Raw genomic sequence first — 23,536 nt, forward strand, 5'->3', positions numbered from 1 at the left:
TGTGCCCTGTAAGATCTGAAAGCAATTAAAATGGAATTGAGTCACCTGTGCCCAGGGAGGTACAGGTAAATCATTGACAGGTACCACAGAGCGGCTTTGCCAGCCACACATTGACATCACTGGGGAACCCATTGATCCGGAACTGAAGGAATCATTCCCACCTCTTCTGGAACGTGTTAAAAGGAAAGTGAACACCAAGGCACTCATTCATTGAACAGTAAAGTCCCTTCATTAACTCAGAGTTCATGCACGTGGACTGTATGTTCTAATTTTTATTGTTTCCAAAAGGCATATAAATTACTTTCAGCCCAGGTACCCAATGCATGGCCAGAATGTCTCTGGCAATAGAATTAGGTTATTATTTACCAGCCATGGTAGGTAACTATCAGAAGCAGTTTGCTGGATGTGGCAGAAGGTGGTAGCAGTAAACCTAGGATTCATTTCACTTAAAATAACCTATGATTAAGCCAAAGTAAAAGACTGGAATGCTGTTAAAATTAGTCTGGTCTTTTCTCCCGAGAGGCTGTGCTTCTGTCTGAGCAACACACGAGTTGTGAATCAGGGCATTATCCTGTAGGAGGCAGACACCTTTGGTCAGCATGCCCTTTTTTTTAGTGCACTCACTCTCACATTCTAGGTGCCTCCAATTGCTCATTTCTGTGGTAATATATTGCTCTAAGCTTACATTACAAAGGGGATAACAGACCTGTTCATGACTATTAACAAATGAAGTTGGTATAGTCATTTTAACAGTCCTCTTCTTTTTCAAAGCTCAATCTCATGACTATAACAGTGTTTCTCAAACTTGGGTCGGCAGCTGTTGTTGGACTACAACTCCCATCATTCCTATGTCGCAGGACCAATGGTCAGGGATGATGAGAGCTGTAGTCCAACAACAGCTGGAGATTCAATTGTGAGAAACTGTGCATAGAATCACAAGGTTTACGCACACGTACTGGATTAAATCACAGCCATCTCCAGGTTGATCTGGGAAAGTCTTCTAGATGAATCCCTGTAGTAAGAAGAATAATTTTATTATTTATACCCCACCCATCTGGATGGGTTTCCCCAGGCACTCTGTAGAGGTGCCGCCACTCACTGTAAAAACAATTCTGAATTAGATGGACCAAATGGCCTAACTTTGCATCCTATGTTATTGCAAACAGTTAATCACTGCATATGCAACAGCATAAAAATAACTACTGTACTTACACAACTGCCATTTCAAATTATGCTCCTTTAAGAAACTGTGCCAAAGCTTCCTGAGACTCCACTCTACTTCCTAATTCATGAATTCCTCATAAGGGCACGCAGAAGGATTTATAAATATTCAGAAAGCAATCATTTCTTTAGTGGTTAATTAAACAGAGCGGTTCATAGCTACCAAGACTATGTGTAATAATCTTTAAGACTCATTTACTGAACTTGCTGAAACCAAATGGTCATAATATCCATCTACCAATTTATTTACTTAATTAGACTTACAGCCTGCCTTTTTTCAAGGACTGGGGATGGGCAATGGTTCTCATGGCATTTTTTTCTGCCATGACCTGGTTTAATCTTGTTTGGTTCTCCCACATGCAGTTCCCAACTGTGGCCAGACATTTTAAGAATACCAAGACTTCCAGACCATAACAACGGTAAGGGAAGGGCCATAGCTCAGTGGTAACACATCTGGCTTGCATGTAGAAGGTCTTAGGTTCAATTCTCGAAGCAGAGATTGGAAAAACTCCTGGACAGCCGCTGCCAGTTAGTGTACACAGTTCTGAGCTAGATGATTCAATGGTATACGGCAGCTTCCTATGTTATGCCAAATTCAGATGACAAAAGAGAAATGGGTACCATCAACAGAGTGCTACATATCTACACAATTTTCCCCAGTGGTTTCATATATTGATTGATAGTTGGTTGAAGAACCATGGCTCAACAGTGGAGTGCATACTCAATTTACAGAAAGTTCCAAGTTCAATCCCCAGCATCTCTTGTTTTAAAGGACCAGGGAGCAGGTGATTTGAAAAACCTCTGCCTGAGGGCATGGAGAGAAGTTGTCAATCAGAACAGACAACACTCAGCCAGGAAAGCTTTAAGGAAGCTTCCTAGGTTCCTGTGTAATAGACCTTCTTAGAAACACTAGTAGCCCAAGATCATTTGTTACTTGAGCCCAAGCCAAAATTATTATTAATTGCACTTATTAGGTCCCTTCCCTTCCCTTCCCTTCCCTTCCCTTCCCTTCCCTTCCTTCCCTTCTTTGCATGATTTTTTATTAAAGCATTTTTGAGACAACAAAATTAAAGGTGTGGTGGTGGAAAAAAGAAAGAAAAGAAGAAAAGAGGGCTTCCAATTCTCCATCTGTCAGTTACATAAAAAGAATTATTCAAAACTTTTGCTCCACGACAACATCCTATTATTCCACTTTCCACAAATCAGTATTTTTTCCAATCTTCAAACCCAAATATCATATGTTCATCTTCCTTTTTACACAGAAAGTCCAATTAATAATATTGTTAAATGTCAGCAATAGCTGACATTCTCCAATTAATTGTACCAGTGTTGCCTCCAGCCATTTCAGCAATTATGTCTCCATATTAAATAATGGCAAATCTTCCCCTTTCTGCATATATAGACAACTCCACATTTGTGCGCGTTTGGCATGTGCGCAACCACCGATGCACATGTCGTTTTGGGCCTTGTAAGGGGGAGGGGAAGAATGGGGTGGGCATCTGCACGCTTCGCCAATGCATGTAGTGCTTCAGAACAGAACTCCCGCGCAAACAGGGAGTTGCCTGTATAAGAGTCTTTTTCTTTTCTTTACAAAAAAAAAATAAACTCAAATTGACTCAAATTACAATATAATACAAATTTTAAAACCAATATAAAACTATAATGAAATAAAAACTAAATAAGATTTGCATACATCAAAGGCAGCTGAACACATCCCATGGACCAAAGAAGGCCTCAGTATCCAAAACAGTCAAAATTGAAGGCCAAAGGTATGGGTGGGAGAAAAATACACTTTTGCCTGGTGCCTAAAAGTATTATTATTACATTTCTATATCGCCCTTCATCTGAGGATCACAGGGCAGTTTACAATATAAAAACTTGAAAATACATAACATACTAAGAAACAAAAATAATCTCCACCCCCACACGTTGTTGCTGTTTAGTCGTTTAGTCATGTCCGACTCTTCATGACCCCATGGACCAGAGCATGCCAGGCACGTCTGTCTTCCACTGCCTCCCGCAGTTAGGTCAAACTCATGCTGGTAGCTCCGAGAACACTATCCAACTATCTCGTCCTCTGTCGTCCCCTTCTCCTTGTGCCCTCCATCTTTCTCAACATCAGGGTCTTTTCCAGGGAGTCTTCTCTTCTCATGAGGTGGTCAAAGTATTGGAGCCTCAGCTTCAGGATCTGTCCTTCCAGTGAGCACTCAGAGCTGATTTCCTTCAGAAATGAGAGGTTTGATCTTCTTGCAGTCCATGGGACTCCCAAGAGTCTCCTTCAGACCATAATTCAAAAGCATCAATTCTTCGGCGATCAGCCTTCTTTATGGTCCAGCTCTCACTTCCATACAAGGCCTGGTTGAAGAGGAATGTTTTTGCCTGTTGCCTAAAGATGTGTAATGAATGATCCTCCCTGGGGAGAGCATTCCATAAAATAATAATAATAATAATAATAATAATAATAATAATAATAATAATAATAATAATTGTTGTTATTATTATTATTATTTATTATTTATACCCCGCCCATCTGGCTGGGTTTCCCCAGCCACTCTGGGCGGCTTCCAAAAGAATATTAAAATACTATAATACATCAAACATTAAAAGCTTCCCTAAACAGGGCTGCCTTCAGATGTCTTCTAAAAGTTTGGTAGTTGTTGTTCTCTTTGACATCTGGTGGGAGGGCGTTCCACAGGGAGGGCGCCACTACCGAGAAGGCCCTCTGCCTGGTTCCCTGTAACTTGGCTTCTCGCAGTGAGGGAACCGCCAGAAGGCCCTCGGTGCTGGACCTCAGTGTCCGGGTAGAACGATGGAGGTGGAGACACTGCAGGAAAGGCTTGTTCTTGTGTTGCCATGAGAGATGTTGCCTCTCAACATCTCATGGAGGGGGCACATGAAGACAGTGATGATTCTCCCCCCACCCCAGCAACTGCTCCCATTCTACATACAGAAACTAACCAGTATAGATGGGGCAGAAATTCAATTCAGTAGACATTTAAAGTCACATCAAAAAAACCAAGACAGACTTTCAGCAAAGTAAGCAGCTCACATCCATGCCAAACAACAAAGCTTTTATAATAAAGGAAATTGTAGCACAATATCATACTATCGGAGAGAAACTAAAACAACATGAGGCAAGAAGCAAGAATGACAGTTGGTCTTTTTAACTGAACTGAACTAAACGCCTGAAGGGAAGGGCCGATTCTGGAGCACAACACAAAAGCCCCACCAGATACCAGACATTCTACTGTTCGAATTAGGCTCCAGTGTTTTTCTAACAAAACAAACTGGCGGCCAATGTAGGAAGGGCTGGGAAAGACTCCTTGGTCTGAAACCCTGGAGTGCTGCTGCCAGCATGTATAGACAATACTACACAAGATAGACCAAGAGTGAGTCCGCATAAGGCAGCTTCCCATGTGAAGTGTAGTTGGGTTTGAATATATGGCACTATGTACCAGGGTTGCCAGGTCAGAAGCATTCCAGACCCTAAGATTTCAGGGGCCAAACTCGAGACCTTATTTGCATATGTGGACCTGAGTGAAAACTATCTACAGTATCCCCCTGCTGGCCCAGGGTGAGAACTTCAGTACATAACATTGAGTGTTTGTGGAAACTAACACTTTGCCTCAAAGATAAAGTCAGGGCCAGATGTAAGATACAGAATGCAGAATATACCTGAAAACATCTGTGCTGTTTGTTCAGAAGGGCTCAAACTCTAGAGCAAAGCCTTGAGAGTGAATCATATTCAACAGATAGCTTCAGAAAAGAATATCCAATATAGACAAAACATTTAGACAAGCTAAAGTGAAATTGCTGAGTCCCTGGAGTCAGTACACAGACAAGAGTAAATAAAAAGGCACACAGATAGAGTGAATAAAAAGTGCCAGTACTCACCATGAAGTTGTTACAGTAAGTGCCACACTCTTAACCAGGGCTTTTCTTTTATGAAAAAAGAAGTGCCAGTACTGTGTACCCCAAAGTACTCCCCAGAAAAGAAAAGAAAAAGCAATGCAGGCAAGCAATAAGCATTAGTATCATTTGAGGACACATTCCAGACAGGCAAAATTTAGGGAGAGTGACAGCAGGGCTGGTGAGGGGGTGTGACCTGGGGAGCATCTTGAGGGCCAGATACATAGACGTGAAGGATTGCATTTGGTCCCCAGACCTGAGCTTCCCATCCCTGTCTTACAGAATAGTGATATAAGTGACACCTGCCACAAAATGTCGCAGGGCATTCCCGGCCCCTAAGGGCTCTACCATTATAGACCAAAAAGAGCAGGAGGCAGAAGTCATCTTATTCCAAATTAAAGCCTCGGTCCATACAGTATTGTTTACTGTCTATTTCTATCCTGGACCTGTTGTTGTTCAATGTCTTTATAAATGACTTGAACAAAGGAGGGGACACTCATCAAATTTGCAGATGATACCAAACTGAGAGGGGTAGCTAATGCTGTAGAAGACAGAATTAGAATTCAAAATGACCTTAACAGATTGGAGAACGAGGCCCAAACTAATGAATTTCAATATAGACAAATGTAAAGTTCCTGCACTTGGGCAGGAAGAACCAGATGCACAAATATAGGATGGGGAAAACGTGGCTTACTAGCAGTACATGTGAAAACGATCTAGGAGTATGTAAAGGTAAAGGGACCCCTGACCATTAGGTCCAGTCGCGGACGACTCTGGGGTTGCAGCGCTCATCTCGCTTTATTGGCCGAGGGAGCCGGCGTACAGCTTCCGGGTCATGTGGCCAGCATGACTAAGCCGCTTCTGGCGAACCAGAGCAGTGCACGGAAATGCCGTTTACCTTCCCGCCAAAGCGGTACCTATTTATCTACTTACACTTTGATGTCCTTTTGAACTGCTAGGTTGGCAGCAGCAGGGACTGAGCAACAGGAGCTCACCCCATCGCGGGGATTTGAACCACCGACCTTCTGATTGGCAAGTCCTAGGCTCTGTGGTTTAACCCACAGCATCACCCGTGTCCCGCCCACAAGGTTAGGGTTACCATATTTCAAGAAGTAAAAATCCAGACATTTTGCTGATTTTTGAAAATTCCCCCCAATGGTAATTTCCTGGTCCATCAGCTCTGCAAGCTGCCCTGTCCCTCCTGCTTGCAGAAGGGACAGGGCAGTGGCGTGAACAGGCAGAGCAGATGTGCAGGGAAGAAGATTCTTTGCGCATCAGCTCTCCAGAAGCCCTGTCTCTCCTGCTTGCATGCTCAGGGAAGCAGTTTCCCTGACCATCAGCGCTGCTAGCTGTCCTGTCTTTCCTGCTTAAGTGTATTGAGCTGCATGCACCCGAGCCAAAGCCAGAGCTGTCTGAGCCCAAGCCAGTGTGGTGTAGTGGTTAAGAGTGGTGGACTCGTAATCTGGTGAACTGGGTTCGCTTCCCCACTCCTTCACATGCAGCTGCTGTGTGACCTTGGGCTAGTCACACTTCTCTGAAGTCTCTCAACACCACTCACCTCACGGAGTGTTTGTTGTGGGGGAGGAAGGGAAAGGAGATTGTGAGTCGCTTTGAGACTCCTTCGGGTAGTGATAAAGCAGGATATCAAATCCAAAATCCAAATCCAAGCCTGGACCCGAACCACCAGCGCACAAACACAAAAAAACCCCTTAACCCCAAAACCCTGAGATTCACTTCTAAATTTTAGAATTCCCCAGTAGGCCCTCCCAAAAGAGGGCATGTCCGGGATTTCCCAGACATATGGCAACCCTAAAAAAAAAGTAGCAGAGGTTTAGGAGAATAGTTTTCCTTCTCCTAGATGGGCCAACTTCCCAGGTTGACAAGCCCCATCTGCCCCTCACTTCCCTCTACAGCACGTGCAGAAGCTGCTTTCTTGAGCTTTGTACCCACTATTGATCTTGTTTGCTCAATTAGCCAGAGCCTGTCTCCACATGCCATAGGAGCCAACTCCTAGGGGCCATGGGGGCTTTGGCCCCCACAATATAATATTTGTGGTGGCTGGGCCCCCACAAAGTTGATGGGCATTCCCATTCAAATGGTGTGCATATGTACTGCATCATGTGATTGATTTTGCCGGGCGGGGCTTACCTGGGCCTCCACAATATTTTATTCAAGTTGGCACTCCTGCCACATGCAGTGGAAGTCCCTAACTCACCAAGGGATTGAGACCCACCAGCTACCCTCATCTGGCTTAGCACAACATGTCCCCCATCAGAGGTACTACCCATCCCCTAACACCCCATGCACCCCAAATCCTTCAATTATCAGGTTGTTATAATTTTTGTCTGTTTGGTTTTTCAAAAAAAGTCATAAGATCCACAGCTTTGCCACTCTGGCTGAGGCCAATCCTTCAGAAAAACAAATCAATATTCCAATTATCACTGAGGTTAATCTGCACTCTGCAGGAAATTGGACTTACCGGTTGGTGACTAAGGATGGCTATAATGGCTCCAAGTACGCAAGACACTTCTGTGGTATCATGGTTATGCATAATCTCAAAGCATCAGAAAACCTGAAAGAACAGAAATGGAACTGAAGTCTCTGTTGATTAAGATACGCACAGAGGCAGTGGGGGCTGCTGCATTTGGGACAGCGGTTCTCAACCTGTGGGTCCCCAGATGTTGTTGGACTACAACTCCCATCAACCCTGAGCTCTGGCCTTGCTAGCTAGGGGTGATGGGAGTTGTAGTTCAACAACATCTGGGGACCCACAGGTTGAGAAAGGCTGGTTTGGGAGAACCGGGCACTGGCCCACCAACCTCATCTTAGCCCCCACTACAAAAAAAGGGATACTCTTAACCTTATTTGCACAGTGGGTGGTATTTTTGGCAGTATTCTACTCCTTAGTCTCCTTGGTCTTAGTTTCCCTTTGTAAAGAGGAGAATAGGAACAAACCAATAATTAGCTAGATCTGCCTGTCATTGGCTGTGGCGCTACCTACCGTTGGCCTCCATGCCTTCTTCCCTACCAGTCCCAGTGTGCACTAGATCTGGAGTTAGATCTAAGCTGCTGCGCTCGGGGCTTTAGCTACAGGGACCTGTGAAAATCACAGCCCCTTTAAGTATAACCCAGTTTCCCCCTTTCCTCTTAATGTTCAGCTTTAATTGTTGGGGGGGAACCCACATTACTAGGACATTTGAATGCTCTAAATAATAAATGGAGGTTGTTGGGACTTCAGCTTCCATGAATCCCAGTCAACATGGCCAGTGGTGAGGGATGATGAGAATCGGGTTGCAGCAAATCCTTGGAAGGTCACAGGTTTCCCTGTCCTTGTGCTAAAACATAAATTAAATGCTAAGTAAAATAATAACAGCACCAGGCAACATTTTGAAAGGCTATCACATGACCCAAGTTCATCTAATGATCTACAAGTCAGTAAACAGAAAAAAAAAACTTGGTCAGACAGCCTCCATCAAGTTGATCAGGTATAATCCAACAGAAAATGCATTGCAGAACAGTAGTAAACATGACGTACATTGTCTGTTTCCAGACACATTTATGAGATTTTGTTTTAAAGGTGAGATTGCTTTGCTGCCCTTTGGGTACACAATGAGCTACCCAGAGCTGCTCTATTCAACCAGTTGCGTGGGCTGAAACCAAGGAGACAGGGAATGCTCCATTACTACTGCTGATGACATAGTCAAGTGCAGCAGAAAACAGCTAGGGGGAAATATGGATAATTAATAAAATCAGCAACGCCTACGAGCACTTAGGCCAAACTTTTCCAGAGTCAAGCAGCTAGACAGGATAGCTGTGGACCTCAGAAGCATCCACCCTCCATAGGCAGGGAGAACTGGCTGTGGCTCTACCCACCAGGAAGCCAAAAAACAAACTTCACATACTATTCTATAGGGGCAGCAAAACATATTGAGAAACCAGGGCCAGGATTAGGGATGGGGGAGAAGTTTTGTAAAGTTTGCATTTAAAATGTGAGCCTACCTAATTTGTTCTTTCTGACACAATAAGCGAATCAAAACACAGCCATCTTTAGGAATTCACAGTTCTCTGATTTTTGCAATGCAGTTGTCCAGCCAAGTAGTGTGCATAATGCATATACTAGGGTAAAAGTGTGCATAAAAGTGCAACAATTCATTTTCTTAGGCCACAAGATCCCCATCAGTACTCAGTTGATTACCGTATTTTTTGCTCTAAAAGACTCACTTTTTCCCTCCTAAAAAGTAAGGGGAAATGTGTGTGCGTCTTATGGAGCAAATGCAGGCTGCACAGCTATCCCAGAAGCCAGAACAACAAGAGGGATTGCTGCTTTTGCTGCGCAGCGATCCCTCTTGCTGTTCTGGCTTCTGGGATTCAGAGTATTTTTTTTCTTGTTTTCTTCCACCAAAAACTAGCTGCGTCTTATGGTCTGGTGCATCATATAAAGCGAAAAATACGGTATATTACTGCTAACAGTAATGAAACCTAACATTTTCAATAGTTTGTGCCCGGAGGCTGCTTTGAAGTGTCCCTAGTTGTCATAAACATCTGTGCTGTAACAAGCATTTTTGTGGATGGGGGCTTTGCTCTGAGGCTCCCCACCCCCGATTGTGGATGCCTTTGCATTTCATGCTTATGGCAACAAATGAAATTAAACGGTATTTTCATTGCTATTGCTATTGTTATTGCTGTTTCGATCAAAACAACCATCCGAAGGCAATTTGCACCGGAAATAATTCAAAAGCGGCTAAAAACAGACACATCCAAAACAAGAATAAAACCATACAAAGTAGGCATTCATAGTAAAGGGCCCACTTATTCAGCTGACAAAGTCTTTCAGAGCAAACATGTCTTCAATTGTTCCCGAAAAGTGCAAATAGTAGGTCCTGTCATAGCCATCTCCTTTCTACCCCACCTTCAAGATCAAAAGCTCTTTTTAAGAAACGCTTCCTGTAACATGATGAGTTGAAAGCTATTTTGATCCAAGATTACTGCCTGGTGAGTATTTTGATGGAGAAAGATGGATAAGCCTTAGCTTGTTTTTAAAAAGGAGCCCTGGGAAATCTGCAAGCAAGCCTTACATAAGGTTGGTATGTCTGCCCTCTCCGAAGCATCTTTGTCTGCCACTTTTTCCACACAGGTCATTCAACAGGCAAGTGTCTTAAGCAGAGATAGTAGAAGGGCCAAAGGCATTGAAATTCTTTTGAGAATAGAGGGAGCACAAGAGACTACTCTTCGGTCTGGGATGCAGCTAATGCATAATGCTGTGGCTAGACAGATGATTAGAACAGATTGACACCAACACATGACAGTGGTTTTAAAACACCTGTGCCCAGCGCAAAGTTGTTGGGGATGCAAAATTACAATACCTGGTGCTGCCTCAATACAGCTGCACACTTCCATCGCTGGGCTCCATTGAAAACAGCTTCTCCATGCAACATGCCCAACCTATGTCTCCATCCTGAAACACCTGCACAAGATGAGTCAAATCCAGTTTCTCAATTTCTATGCAGTGGCAGCCAATTAAACACCGCCTCCTGCAGCAAAATTGCTCCCTTATCCTTCCTTAGGAACCCACCTGTGACACCTCTGTTGCTGCCACCAAGATGTTGCTCCTGAATGTCTCAATCAGAGACCACCAAGGCATCTCTAGGAGAGGAGCACCTCAAGCTGGGGCTTGCTGATGAAAACACATCTCAGAAGTATAGCTGCTCTTCATCTTGTTTCTGGAGGAGATTCTGCTCTTCACAGTTTAGGACCAAGAGGGATTTTTCAGTTGATGGCTGATCCACTGGCTGAGAGTCAAGAGCCCTTTAGCTCTTGACTTCCAGCTCACACCTCTGGGCAGTGGCTTCTAGCTACCCAAGGGCTGGGAGGAGCAAACAAGAAGCTCAGGAGACAGGCAGAAGACTTTTGGGCTGGGGTGCTGTTTGTGGGGTCTTGTGGAGAGGGGGTTGCTACTGCTGGGTTTTTGTGTCTTTATTTTAGATCTTGTCGCGATATATGTGGAAATTGTTCAGTTTGGTTTGTATTTTTTAATTGTTTAATTATTGTTTATGACTACATTTGTTGTGTTGCAGTTATGTGCTGTATTTTTATTATTATTAGATTTTCCACAATGATAACACAAACTTATGTGCTGTATTTTTGTTTAAGCCACCTTGAGCATGGTTTGAACTGTGGAAAGGCAGCATACAAATAAAATTATGTATGTATATATGTATGTATGTACACATGTATGTATTTCCCTGGGCATTTTACTCTGGGATTTAGTTTCCTGGGAATGAGGTTACTGGAGAATGAATGGCATAGAGCAATATTTCTATTTATTTATCTAAAAACATTTAAATTCTGCTTAATGTTTCATAAATCTGCAAGTGGCGTACAGGCAAAAAGCAAATATACCATTAAAACAAAGGGTTGTAACCAACTAGAGTAAACCTACTGAAACCAATGGAACTACATTAGTCATTCACATTAACTTCAATGGGTTTACTCTGAGTTGGAATAGCATTGGCTGCCACCCAAAAACACAACCTAAAACCCAGTAAACAAGCAATATAAAAATGCATAAAAGCAAATCAACAAGAAATCCAGAGATTCAAATACATACACTTTATTTTATACAGTTATGCAGGTTGAGTAGAAGTGGAAATGAACAGCATTAGGCCTGCAATGGATGTCTCAAAGTTCTCTCTAAAATAATCCTTTTAGAGAGCCCAATTTGTCTCTCTTTTCAATCAATCAAAAACAGCCACTGGCTGCTTGCTCTGTTCTCTCTAACATTAGTACCATATTTGTTCCCTTTCAATGGCTAATTGGGGGAATAAGGATGAATCATTGCTGCTCATCACATGGGCCTTCCTGGGTCATGTTGGTTTCCATTGACTTTCAAATCAGCTGAAAGTCAAGGGCTGTACAAAATATTTTGTCTGTACTTTAGTGATATATTGCTGCAGGTCACCAAACCCACGCACAGAAATATTAGATTTAAGAACCATTCTGGGAACCGTCCAGACCAACCACTCACACATGCTTCCATTAAATATATATATACATACCAGGAACCGTTCTAGTGCCATTTCATAAACAAAAGTCACAAAACAGGAGAAGGCAGAGAAGAGGACAATTAAAATGACCTTCCAAAAAAAGGTTGTGATGGCTACCAACTCAGATGGCTTTAAAGGGTTAGACAAATTAATGGAAGATAAAGTTACCAACCACAATAACTACGTCAGAGGCACCATCTTTCGAAGAACATTGAGGGGACCTAACGCGATGTGCTGATGTTATGTACTGAAGTTCTCACCCTGGGGCAGCAAGGGGATACTGTAGATAGTTATGCAAACGAGAGATCGACAGTGACGTTCAGTGACTGGATAGTTTTAGAAAATTATTACCATTACATTGTACTGGAGCTCTATATAAACAGGCTGACTGAACCCTTCAGTTCAGTTCTGTTCTGGCCTGTGAATAAACAAGAGCTGTTTGAAGAATCGCTGTGTCGTCTGATATGTTCACCCACAATCGAACACTGCCAACGAGGGTGGGATGCATGGACAACAGAGCACAGCCAGATGCAGCCACCCTCTGACCGGAGCTGAATCACTGAGCTGAAACACCGAGCGACATCACTGAACAGAACCAATTCAGAGCTGACTGTTCTGGCTAGAGCACGGTGTTCCATCCATCGCATCCACATCGGCATCGGAACCATGGCTTCACTTGTGCCTCTACCACCTTTTGCGCCAGCCTCTGAATCATGGGACTCCTACCTCGCTCGGTTCGACTGCTACCTCCAAGCCAATGAGCTGACGGAAGTATCACAGGAGCTTAAGCGGGGCCTATTCCTCAGCCTCTGTGGGCCTGAGGTGTTCGAGACGGCCCGAGCATTGGTTGCGCCTGTAGCAGTCCAGGCAGCACCTTGGGACACGATTAAAGAGAAGCTCCGCAACCACTACGCGCCAAAGCCATCCAAGATTGCTGCCCGCCATGCATTCTACCACCGGAACCAGGCAGAGGGGGAGTCAATTAACAACTACACCGCCACCCTCCGACAGGCTGCAATGCACTGCGAGTTCCGAGACTTAGATGATGCCCTGATGGATCGAATCGTCTGTGGGGTCCGGGACATCCATCTGCAACGGCGTCTCCTCGCCAAGCCAGACCTCACGCTGCAGAAAGCCATTGAGGAGGCCGTGGCCTCGGAAGCTGCCGAACGCTCCGCCCAGGAGATCTGCAAGGCCAGCAGCCTGCATCTTGCTAGGAAGCCAGTTCCAGTGCATCATGAAGAGGCCAGCAGTGACGAGGCATCCTCCAGTGAAGACGATGACGTGCACCAGACAAAGCGGGAGCGCAGGAAGTTCCAAAAAAAGTCCAAGGGCCAATCGGAATGTGCCGGCTGCGGAGGCAGCCATTCCCGTGCCAAGTGTCGATTCAGAGACGCCATCTGTCGGACGTGTTCCAGAAGGGGCCACATCGCGAAGGTCTGCCGATCGGCTCCGTCTGACATCCCTCCTCCACCGACTTGCAAGTCCAAGTCTTCACTCCAGTCCGCCAAGGAAAGCTGTTTCGCTCTCACCAACTGCCACTGCCCTTCTGGAACCACGATTGGCCAAACTGACTCACCTATGCGACACAAGTTGAACGTCACTGTGCTCATTGAAGGAGCTCCATGTGACATGGAGATCGACACAGGGTCTGCCCTGTCCATCGTGTCTTGGAGCACCATCAAAAGACTGGTACCCAGAGTGTCCAAAAGGCAACTCGACTCTCACCACATACAACTGAGAGACTACCAGGGAAATGACATTCCTATGGTAGGCGTTGGCCGGTTCCAGATCGCCTTCAAGGATTTTTCGGGCCTGCTCCGACTGGTGGTGGTCGAAGGTCAGCAGCCAAGCCTCCTAGGGCTAGACTGGTTTGATGCCCTCGGCCTGGAAGTCACCGGCATCAACTGCATCTCTAACGCAGAGACTGGGGGTCTGGTCAAAGACTTTGCCGAGGTTTTTGACGGCACTTTGGGTCAATATACAGGTGTGCCCATCTCCTTTAGCCTTGATCCACAAGTCGTCCCCATCAAGCTAAAGCCACGCCGGGTTCCCTTTGCTCTCAAGGCTAAGGTGGACGAACAACTGGACAAGCTGATCGCCCAAGGAGTTTTGGAGCCAGTTGACCACTCCACGTGGGAAACCCCCATCGTCACGCCTGTCAAGCCGGACGGTTCAGTGAGAATCTGTGCCGACTACAAGTGCACGATCAATAAGGCACTTCAGCAGCATGCTTATCCGGTTCCTGTTGTCCAACACCTGCTGCATTCCCTGGGTGAGGGTGAGGTCTTCGCTAAGCTGGTCCTTGCCCAAGCCTATCAACAACTGCCCGTCGATGATGCCACCGCTGAAGCCCAGACGATCGTCACCCACCGAGGGGCATTCCGCTGCCGCCGTTTGCAGTTCGGGGTGAGTGTGGCTCCTGGCATCTTCCAAAGCCTTATGGAGTGTCTCCTGCAAGGGCTTCCGGGCGTGGTGCCATATTTTGATGACGTCTTGGTGTCCGCAGACTCACACCAGCAGCTGTTCAAGCGCCTTCGCACAGTGCTGACCAGGTTCCAGGAGGCCGGGCTCAAGGTAAAGAGGGAGAAGTGCCAGATTGCCGTTCCACAGGTGGAGTTCCAGGGCTATCTGATCGACGCCTCTGGCCTTTACCCGACCACATCCAAGATCCGCGCTATCCAGCAGGCCCCCATCCCAAAGAACAAGACGGAGTTGCAGGCGTTCCTAGGACTGCTGAACTTTTATAACATGTTCCTGCCCCACAAAGCCACGGTGGCTGAGCCTCTTCACCGACTCCTCAGCACGAAGACACCTTGGTCCTGGGGTCTTCGGGAGATGGCAGCCTTCAACACAGTCAAGGCTCTCCTTTCATCAGACAGTGTGCTGGTACAGTACAGTGAAGCCAGGCAGCTGGTCCTTGCCTGCGACGCCTCACCTTTTGGCATCGGCGCTGTCCTTAGTCACCGTTTTCCAGACGGAAGAGAAGCACTGCTCACCTACTTTTCCAGGACGCTATCTCCGATGGAACGGAATTACAGCCAGCTCGACAAGGAGGCACTGGCACTTGTGGCTGGAGTGAAGAGGTTCCATGAATACCTCTATGGCAGGACTTTTGACCTCATCACCGACCACAAGCCGCTCCTGGGCCTCCTCGCCGGTGATCGACCAACTCCACCAGTCCTCTCACCACGCATGCTGTGACAGACTGTTTTCCAGGCTGCCTACCACTACGAGCTCATCCATCGCCCGGGGAAATCGATGGGCCATGCCGATGCCCTCAGCCATTGGCCTCTTCCAGCATTTGTGGAAGACCCGGCTCCTGCTTCATCGCTCCTCCTGATTGAGGATCTTCCGGCAGCGCCTGTATCGGCTACCACTGTGGCCTCCGCATCTGCCCAGGATCGCACCATCAGTCTTGTGCTCAACTGGGTGTGGAGGGGGTGGCCACAAGGGTCTTTTGCATTGGAATTCCAGCCGTTCGCAACCAGACAACACGAACTCTCAGCTCATCATGGCTGTCTGCTGTGGGGAGACCGCGTCGTGATTGCTCAAAGACTCCGTCAACGCGTCCTTGAGGCTCTGCACATTGGCGACCCGGGAATCGTTAAAATGAAGGCGTTGGCTCGTTGTTCCGTCTGGTGGCCTAACATGGACGATGCCATCACTGCCTGGGTGTCTGCCTGTCAAGCGTGCCAAGAATTGAGGCCTGCGCAACCGGCAGCTAAGGGACACACCTGGGAAACGCCCAAGACACCCTGGTCGAGGGTGCACATTAATCTGGCCAGCCCCTTTCACAGCTGGACCTTTATGGTAGTGGTGGACGCCTATTCCAAATGGCTGGAGGTGGCCCTGATGCCCTCCACCACTACCGAGGCTGTCCTTCGGGTGCTGCAAGGCCTCTTTGCGACACATGGGTGTCCTGATGTCCTTGTCTCTGACAACGGACCGCAGTTCACGTCAGGCACTTTTGAGCGGTACCTTTTGGGACTGGGCATCCGCCATGCTCTAACAGCACCATTTCATCCATCCAGCAACGGGCAAGTGGAGAGAATGGTGCGTTCGGCAAAAGAGGCACTGGGGCGGCTGGACTGGGGAGACTGGCACGAGCGGGTCAATGAATACTTGTTCATGCAACACATCACTTCTCATGTGGCCACAGGGCGGAGTCCTGCCGAACTGCTTATGGGCCGCCGCCTCAGGTCCCCGCTCGACCGGCTGCACCTGGACTTTGCCGTGGCTGAACCCCCAGGCTGTGCCAACGTGCCAAGGTCATTTGTTCCAGGAAACCAGGTCTTTGCCCGGAACTTTGTGGGGGACATTCCTTGGGTGTCAGCCACAGTAGTGGGAGTCACTGGACCTCGCTCGTCCCAGGTGGCACTTGAAGATGGACGCTTGTGGCGCCGGCACATAGACCAGCTTAGGCGCAGGGTTGGGGACTTGGACACAACCGTGGTGCCCTCAACGGCGCTCGTGGCTCCGGAATAGACACTGACAGATGGTGAGGCTCCACCTACACCTCTCTCGCAAACTGCGGGCATGGAGCCGAACCAAGCCACTTCAGAGGGTCTGCCGGACTTCCCACAGACTCAGACCACTGCCGTGCCTGACATTCCGCCAACTCCACTTGTGGAGGTTCCACTCACAGCAGCGGATCCAGGGGACTTGGTTTCAACGCCACCTAGGGCCGCGCCACAGCCTCAGCAAGAATTGGGCGGCCCCGTGGACTTGGATACCAGTCCCCGGCGGTCTGTCAGAGTTTCCAAGTGCCCAACTTATTTAAAGGACTATGTTGTTGGACATGTAACACTGTTGGTCTAATGGAAGTATGTGAAATGTAACCGATATGCTTTTGTGCCTAATTGAACCATTACGTGTAGTGCTGTATATAAGGAAATCATTACGATTGTAACTAACGGCCTATCTCAGTGGGGAGGGGTGTTTTGTACTGAAGTTCTCACCCTGGGCCAGCAGGGGGATACTGTAGATAGTTATGCAAATAAGGGATCGAAAGTGACGTTCAGTGATTGGATAGTTTTAGAAAATTATTACAGTTACATTGTACTGGAGCTCTATATAAGCAGGCTGACTGAACCCTTCAGTTCAGTTCTGTTCTGGCCTGTGAATAAACAAGAGCTGTTTGAAGAATTGCTGTGTTGTCTGATATGTTCACCCACAACTTAACAGCTGACATCACACAACGTCCTGACATCACTCTGTGACCAGCTCCTCGTTCAGCCTCAAAAATGAGTGGCCCCCTCAAAAAAAAAAAAAAAAAAAAAAAGATTGGGCGCCTCCAGGAGCCAGTGCCTTTGGTCAGAGGTGTGGGTGGTATAACCAGCCTCATGTAACCAACATGCTTAAGTCTAATTAATGCATGAAGGGATACACTGGTGGAGGAAGGAGGGTGCGGGGGGTGCGGTGCACACCGGGTGTCAGCTGTGAGGACGGGTGACATTGCTGCGCCACTCCCACCCCCCGCTCACTGCATGGGCGGCGCCACCGGATGCTCACTGCACAGGCGGTGGGCCGCTAGGGACTATGCTGCCGTGGGCAGCTAGCGGCGTGTCCCCCCAAAGCTCACCACATGGGCAGAAGGCAGCTAGGGATGCTCGCCGTGCAGGTGGCTAGCCCCACCTCCCACCACTCCAGGTGCTGGGGCAGGTAGCTCCGCCCCTGAAGGAAGGAACACCAGGCTTAGCTATGTCTGCTTATTGTTGTACCTAGTGTACTCAGCTATGTGGCTCTCACAAGCCTCTATTGAGTTCTATACCAATAATTTAAGAAACTTTATCACTTTGCAACTAGCTGAGTTTTACTGCCTGTGCAACTTTTCTGAAACATATGAACCTGACTTTTGAAGAGTATGTAAGTAAACCAATTTTTAAACTTACCAAATGTGGTCATTTTCCTATGCTGTGGGAAGAGGGAAACTTTGGAATGAAACGTTTTAGAGGGACATTTTGGAGGGGCACATATTTTAAAGATATAACAGCTTATATTTCCACACTTTACTTTGCTGAATATTTTGTGATTTAAATCTCTGCTGAAGTTCTCTCACCAAAGATTATTTGCCCCAAACTTGGAATTCTCCTTCCTCTCTCTCTCTCTCTCTCTCTCCCTTTCACGCCAATAAAAGAAACTATGCCATGGGTAGGTAAACTAAGACCCGGGGGCCGGATCCAGCTCAATCACATTCTAAATCCGGCCCGCAGACGGTCCAAGAATCAGTGTGTTTTTACATGAGTAGAATGTGTCCTTTTATTTAAAATGCATCTCTGGGTTATTTGTGGGGCCTGCCTGGTGTTTTTACATGAGTAGAATGTGTGCTTTTATTTAAAATGCATCTCTGGATTATTTGTGGGGCATAGGAATTTGATCATATATTTTTTTTCAAAATATAGTCTGGCCTCCCACAAGGTCTGAGGGACAGTGGACCGACCCCCTGCTGAAAAAGCCCCCTACTGACCCCTGAACTATGCCTTTGAATACCAGTTTATGGGAACTGCAGGTGAGAAGAGTGCTGTTGCAATCAGGTCCTCCTTGCACACTTATCATAGGCACCTGGTTGGTCACTGCTAGAGCAGGATACTGGTCCAGATGGGCCTTGGGCCTGATCCAGCAGGGCTCTTCTTGTGTTCTTAAAATGGACAGGGGAAAGGCACATTGGGGTGTTCAAAATGCCATTTAGAAACAAAAATCAAAAGAACACATTACCTCTTCATTCTAAAGAAATTATTTGTGGGGCCTACCTGGTGTTTTTACATGAGTAGAATGTGTCCTTTTATTTAAAATGCATCTCTGGGTTATCTGTGGTGCCTGCCTGGTGTTTTTACATGAGTGGAAGGTGTGCTTTTATTTAAAATGCATCTCTGGGTGATTTGTGGGGCATAGGAATTTGTTCATTTTTCTTTTCAAAATATAGTCTGGCCCCCCACAAGGTCTGAGGGACAGTGGATCGACCCCCCGCTGAAAAAGCCCCCTGCTGACCCCTAAACTATGCCTTTGAATACCAGTTTATGGGAACTGCAGGTGAGAAGAGTGCTGTTGCAATCAGGTCCTCCTTGCACACTTATCATAGGCACCTGGTTGGCCACTGCTAGAGCAGGATACTGGTCCAGATGGGCCTTGGGCCTGATCCAGCAGGGCTCTTCTTGTGTTCTTAAAATGGACAGGGGAAAGGCACATTGGGGTGTTCAAAATGCCATTTAAAAACAAAAAGCAAAAAGAACACCTTACCTCTTCATTCTAAAGAAATTAATCTCCCTCCTATACCTTTTCTTTCCACTCCCATTCGGTTTGTGTAGCCAGAGTCGTAGGGTGGAACTACCTGTTATCTCAGCAAAGGCTTTTCCCCAAACCAGTGGTTGGCTAAGATAGCATGAAAGCAGGTGTAGGGGTTGGGCACTGGAAAGGGTAATTCTGAAAGTGGTGGAATGGTGGAGGGATACTTAACTATTTCAAATTTCTCTTTCACTCTCTCTCACACACAGGGATAACATCCTTAACACCCTTCTATGTGCCCTATCATCAGAAGTGTAACAGAGACACACACTTCTATGTGGTGCTGAGATTATGGAAAGCGCTCTCTAGGAATATCTGCTTGGCCACTTCTGAGCTTCCACTTAAGCAGCAGGTTAGTGGGGCTGTGCTCCAATAGGCTTTAATCTTTGGTGGTTGTGGTACACAGGGGAGTCTGGTCTATTAGGACAAACAGGGCACTGCCCCCACCAACCTCAGCTGGCCCTCAGCCCCCTCCTACCTGCCTCCTTTTCTTACAAGCAGTCCAGGAAGTTGCACCAATTGTCATCTCCCTGCTCCCTGTTGGAATTTGGCTCCCTGTTGGAAGCCAAGACCCAAATTTGGGGCAAGTACTCTTTGGTGAGAGAACCTCAGCAGAGATTTAGCATGGCAAAACATGTAGGAAAGAAAAGTGTGGAAATGTAAGCTAGAAAACCTTGAAAATGTGCCTTTCCAGTGAATTCCAAAGTACAGTGGTACCTTGGTTTTTGAGCATCTTGGAAGTAAAACGTTTTGGTTTTCGAACGCCAAAAACCCAGAAGTAAATGCTTCCGTTTTCGAATGCACCTCGGAAATTGAACGGCTTCCGCTGAGGTACCACTGTATTTTTCTCAATTTTCTCTGTAATTTGCAGACCGCCCTTTGCACCTTGGTTTTCGAATGTTTCAGAAGTCAAATGGTGTTCCAGAATAGATTACATTCGAAAACTGAGGTACCACTGTATCCCACTTCCCTAGCACACAGACTGCACATGTGGTAAGTTATAAAATAGGTTACTTAGAACTAACACTTCAAAGGTCAGATTCATGTGCTATTTCATACCAAGTTGCACAGGCAGTAAAACATTTCTTGGTTACAAAATGCTAAACGTTCCTAAATTATTGGTTTAGGTTTTCAGACTCCATTCTTGTCTAGCACATTCTTTTGTGCTAGCTAGAGGCTGATTAAAGAGGGAGCAGCTCAGAGCTGCTCACACAACACATTCAAATGTAGACTGAGTACAACAAAAGGTTTGCTTGCCCATTTCCTCCCAAGCTGAGGGGAAGTGACAGGAGAGCTTACTCTATGACATTATCCCCTTCATGCTTTAGACCCACGGTTCCCAATGTGGGGCACATGCACCACAGGGGGGCAATTTGATTTTTAATGGGGGGGGGCAATTTGAGAATGAGTTATTAACAGTTAATGGCCTTTTAGGCTCCCTCCATGTGAACAGTTCACTTTTTGAATAATAAGAATTATAGTTCATGAGGGGAGGGGGCATCAGGATTTTAGAGATGCTTAGGTGGGGCATGGCCAAAAAAAGGTTAGAAACCACTGCTTTAGACTCAAGCATGCTGGTTACCTTACACTCCCTGGTCTCAGTGTTATTTTTGTAGAACTTAGTACAGAGAATGGGTGGCTATGCCTGTCATTGACTCTGGCATCACCTACTTTTGGCACCCCTGCTTTCTGCCATATCAGGCACATTGGGCACCAGCCACCACTGTTATTTGCCTTCCTTTTCAATGTTTTATTGTGATTCTTAAGAAGTGGTTTTAAGGTTGCATTGAATTTAATTTTTTACTTGTTTTACTGACCACTTTGTTGTTGTTTTTAAAAATTATTTTTATTGAGATTTTCAGTTAAACAGAAAACAGAAAACAAACCAGAACAAACAATCAAAAACTAAAACAAACACTGACCACTTTGGATATGGTATGCAGAATAACAGAATGTAAACTCTCAGCTCTTCTTGCTAAGAGGGAACAGATAGTTATAAAGTCTGCCACTGTGAAGCTTACAAAAATAAAGTAATAATCATAATCATAATCCTTCTTTTCCACAATCCTATATTTGGCTTCACAACATGTTACCAGGGAAATTATCCTGTGAGGGGAGTCCCTTGTGCTGAATTTGTGATAGCGCAATCAAGTCCTGTAGAGGAGGCAACCCTTGGCTGCGTAGGAGGAAATCCTTATTTCAATAGCGCTATCTGCGATATTTGGCAAGAGGGAAGGAAACTAAGAGGTAGAAAACAATACTATATTTGAAGCAGAAGTACACAAGGTACCCTTTAGAAGTGAGTACGCCAATTTATTTATCGTGATGTGCTGTGTGAAAGACTCCTGCAATTCACACAATTATTTTGGTGCATGCTGGAATCATTCATAAAGACATTCAGCAATTACTTTGGCCAAGCAGTGATGACTCGCTAATTAAACCACACGGAAAGCCCTTCATTTGTAAAAAGCACAAGGCCATTGCCTCTGATCACAATACCAGAGTCCAAAACAAAAACTACAAAGAAATTAAGCCTTTCATATGTGGGTTATTATTGAGACTGAACAAGGTGGATTAAGGGCCTCTTTATGTGACCTAGTACTGGGCATCCTATAGTCAAGATCCTATAGTCCTAGATCAAGCTGATGGTCCAACAGGTTCAGCACTTTTCTCTCTCTTAGTAACCCCAGTATAAGTTTTCAGTAGTGAAAGCAAGAGCCTTTGTCCACTACTGACTCCCACCCAGCAACTGCTATATAGATGCCTGCTGCTTCTGAACATGGAGATTCTGTGAGGCCAGCTCCCAAACTGCAGCTAGGTGGGTCATATGCAGGATTAAGCTTGAAAAGTGATATTCAATCATGGGCCAGTCCTCTACATTGTGTACAAGGTGGCAAATGCACCCAGTTTGGTGGCCAAAGGGGACAGGGAAATCAGGATATATATCCAGCTGCAAGTATCATTCTCCCCTGACCCAGAAACCACTTGCTGCTCTCGTAATGCTGTCTGCAAAATTGGGAGTGTTGTGATGACAAGATGACTAAATGGCTTTAGACATTGCAGACGCCAAGAGGATATGGATTTAATTTGCACATTTTATGTCCACAGTTCCACCTAGCATACAAAAAGGGAAACTGCTGTGAATTTCTGCTCTCATTGTCTTCTGGGTGACATTCTAGACTTTCCCTAAGCAAACAGGGCCTCTCAAGTAAGATCCTCTCTAGAGGCAGGGGCTGCCCTCCTCCTAGACAGGACTGGAAGAGCAACCCCTTTACCCCCAAACTTCATGCAAGCAGAAACCTCTGTAAAGGAAAAACCTAGGTCACGTTCACACGTTCACACCATACATTTAAAGCACATTGCTTCCTCCAAAGAACCCTGGGAACTGTAGCTAAAGATTCTAGGATTTGTAGCTTTGTGTAGGGTAGGCTACTCTCCCATGGTTCTTTGAGAGAAGCCATGTGCTTTGAATGCACGGTGTGGATGTTACCCCAGTGCAATAAGCGCTTTTTCAATAGGTACAACAGAGGCAATAAAAGAAAGATAACTTCCCCAAAGCTTTAGGTAGAAGTGACTGAAAACTATGGGACAGGGAGAAACTGATCCGGGAGTCCCTATGTATCACCCATCCACCCACAATGTGTGGTGAGCCAGAAGCATGGAAAGAGGATCACAATCCACTGAAAACCCAAGTGTGGGTGGAATACCCTGCAGGAGACACAGACAACAGGAATTCAGTGGGAAAAACCTGTTTCTCCTATGGCTACTGCAGAATGTCCCAAAACTTTGGGATGTGACAAAGCAATAACACCCCGGGGTGTGCCAACTGGTGGATCCAACTGGTAAATCCTCCCTACAGCACATGCCTGTCAAACTCCTCATCTGCTAAAGAGAAAGCATCCAATGTGGTGCCCCCCAGATGTTGTTGGACTACAAATACTATCAGTCCCAGCAAGTATGGTCAACAGACATGGGATGGGATGATGGGTGATGGGAGTTTTAGTCCGCATCTGGAGGGTATCAACTGCCTAGTAGCCAGGGCCTCCCACTCATGGGGCAAAGTGAGGCAGATTTCTCCA

The sequence above is a fragment of the Podarcis bocagei genome (assembly GCF_964188305.1).
Source record: "Podarcis bocagei genome assembly, chromosome: Z".
NCBI classification, from domain to species: Eukaryota; Metazoa; Chordata; class Lepidosauria; order Squamata; family Lacertidae; genus Podarcis; species Podarcis bocagei.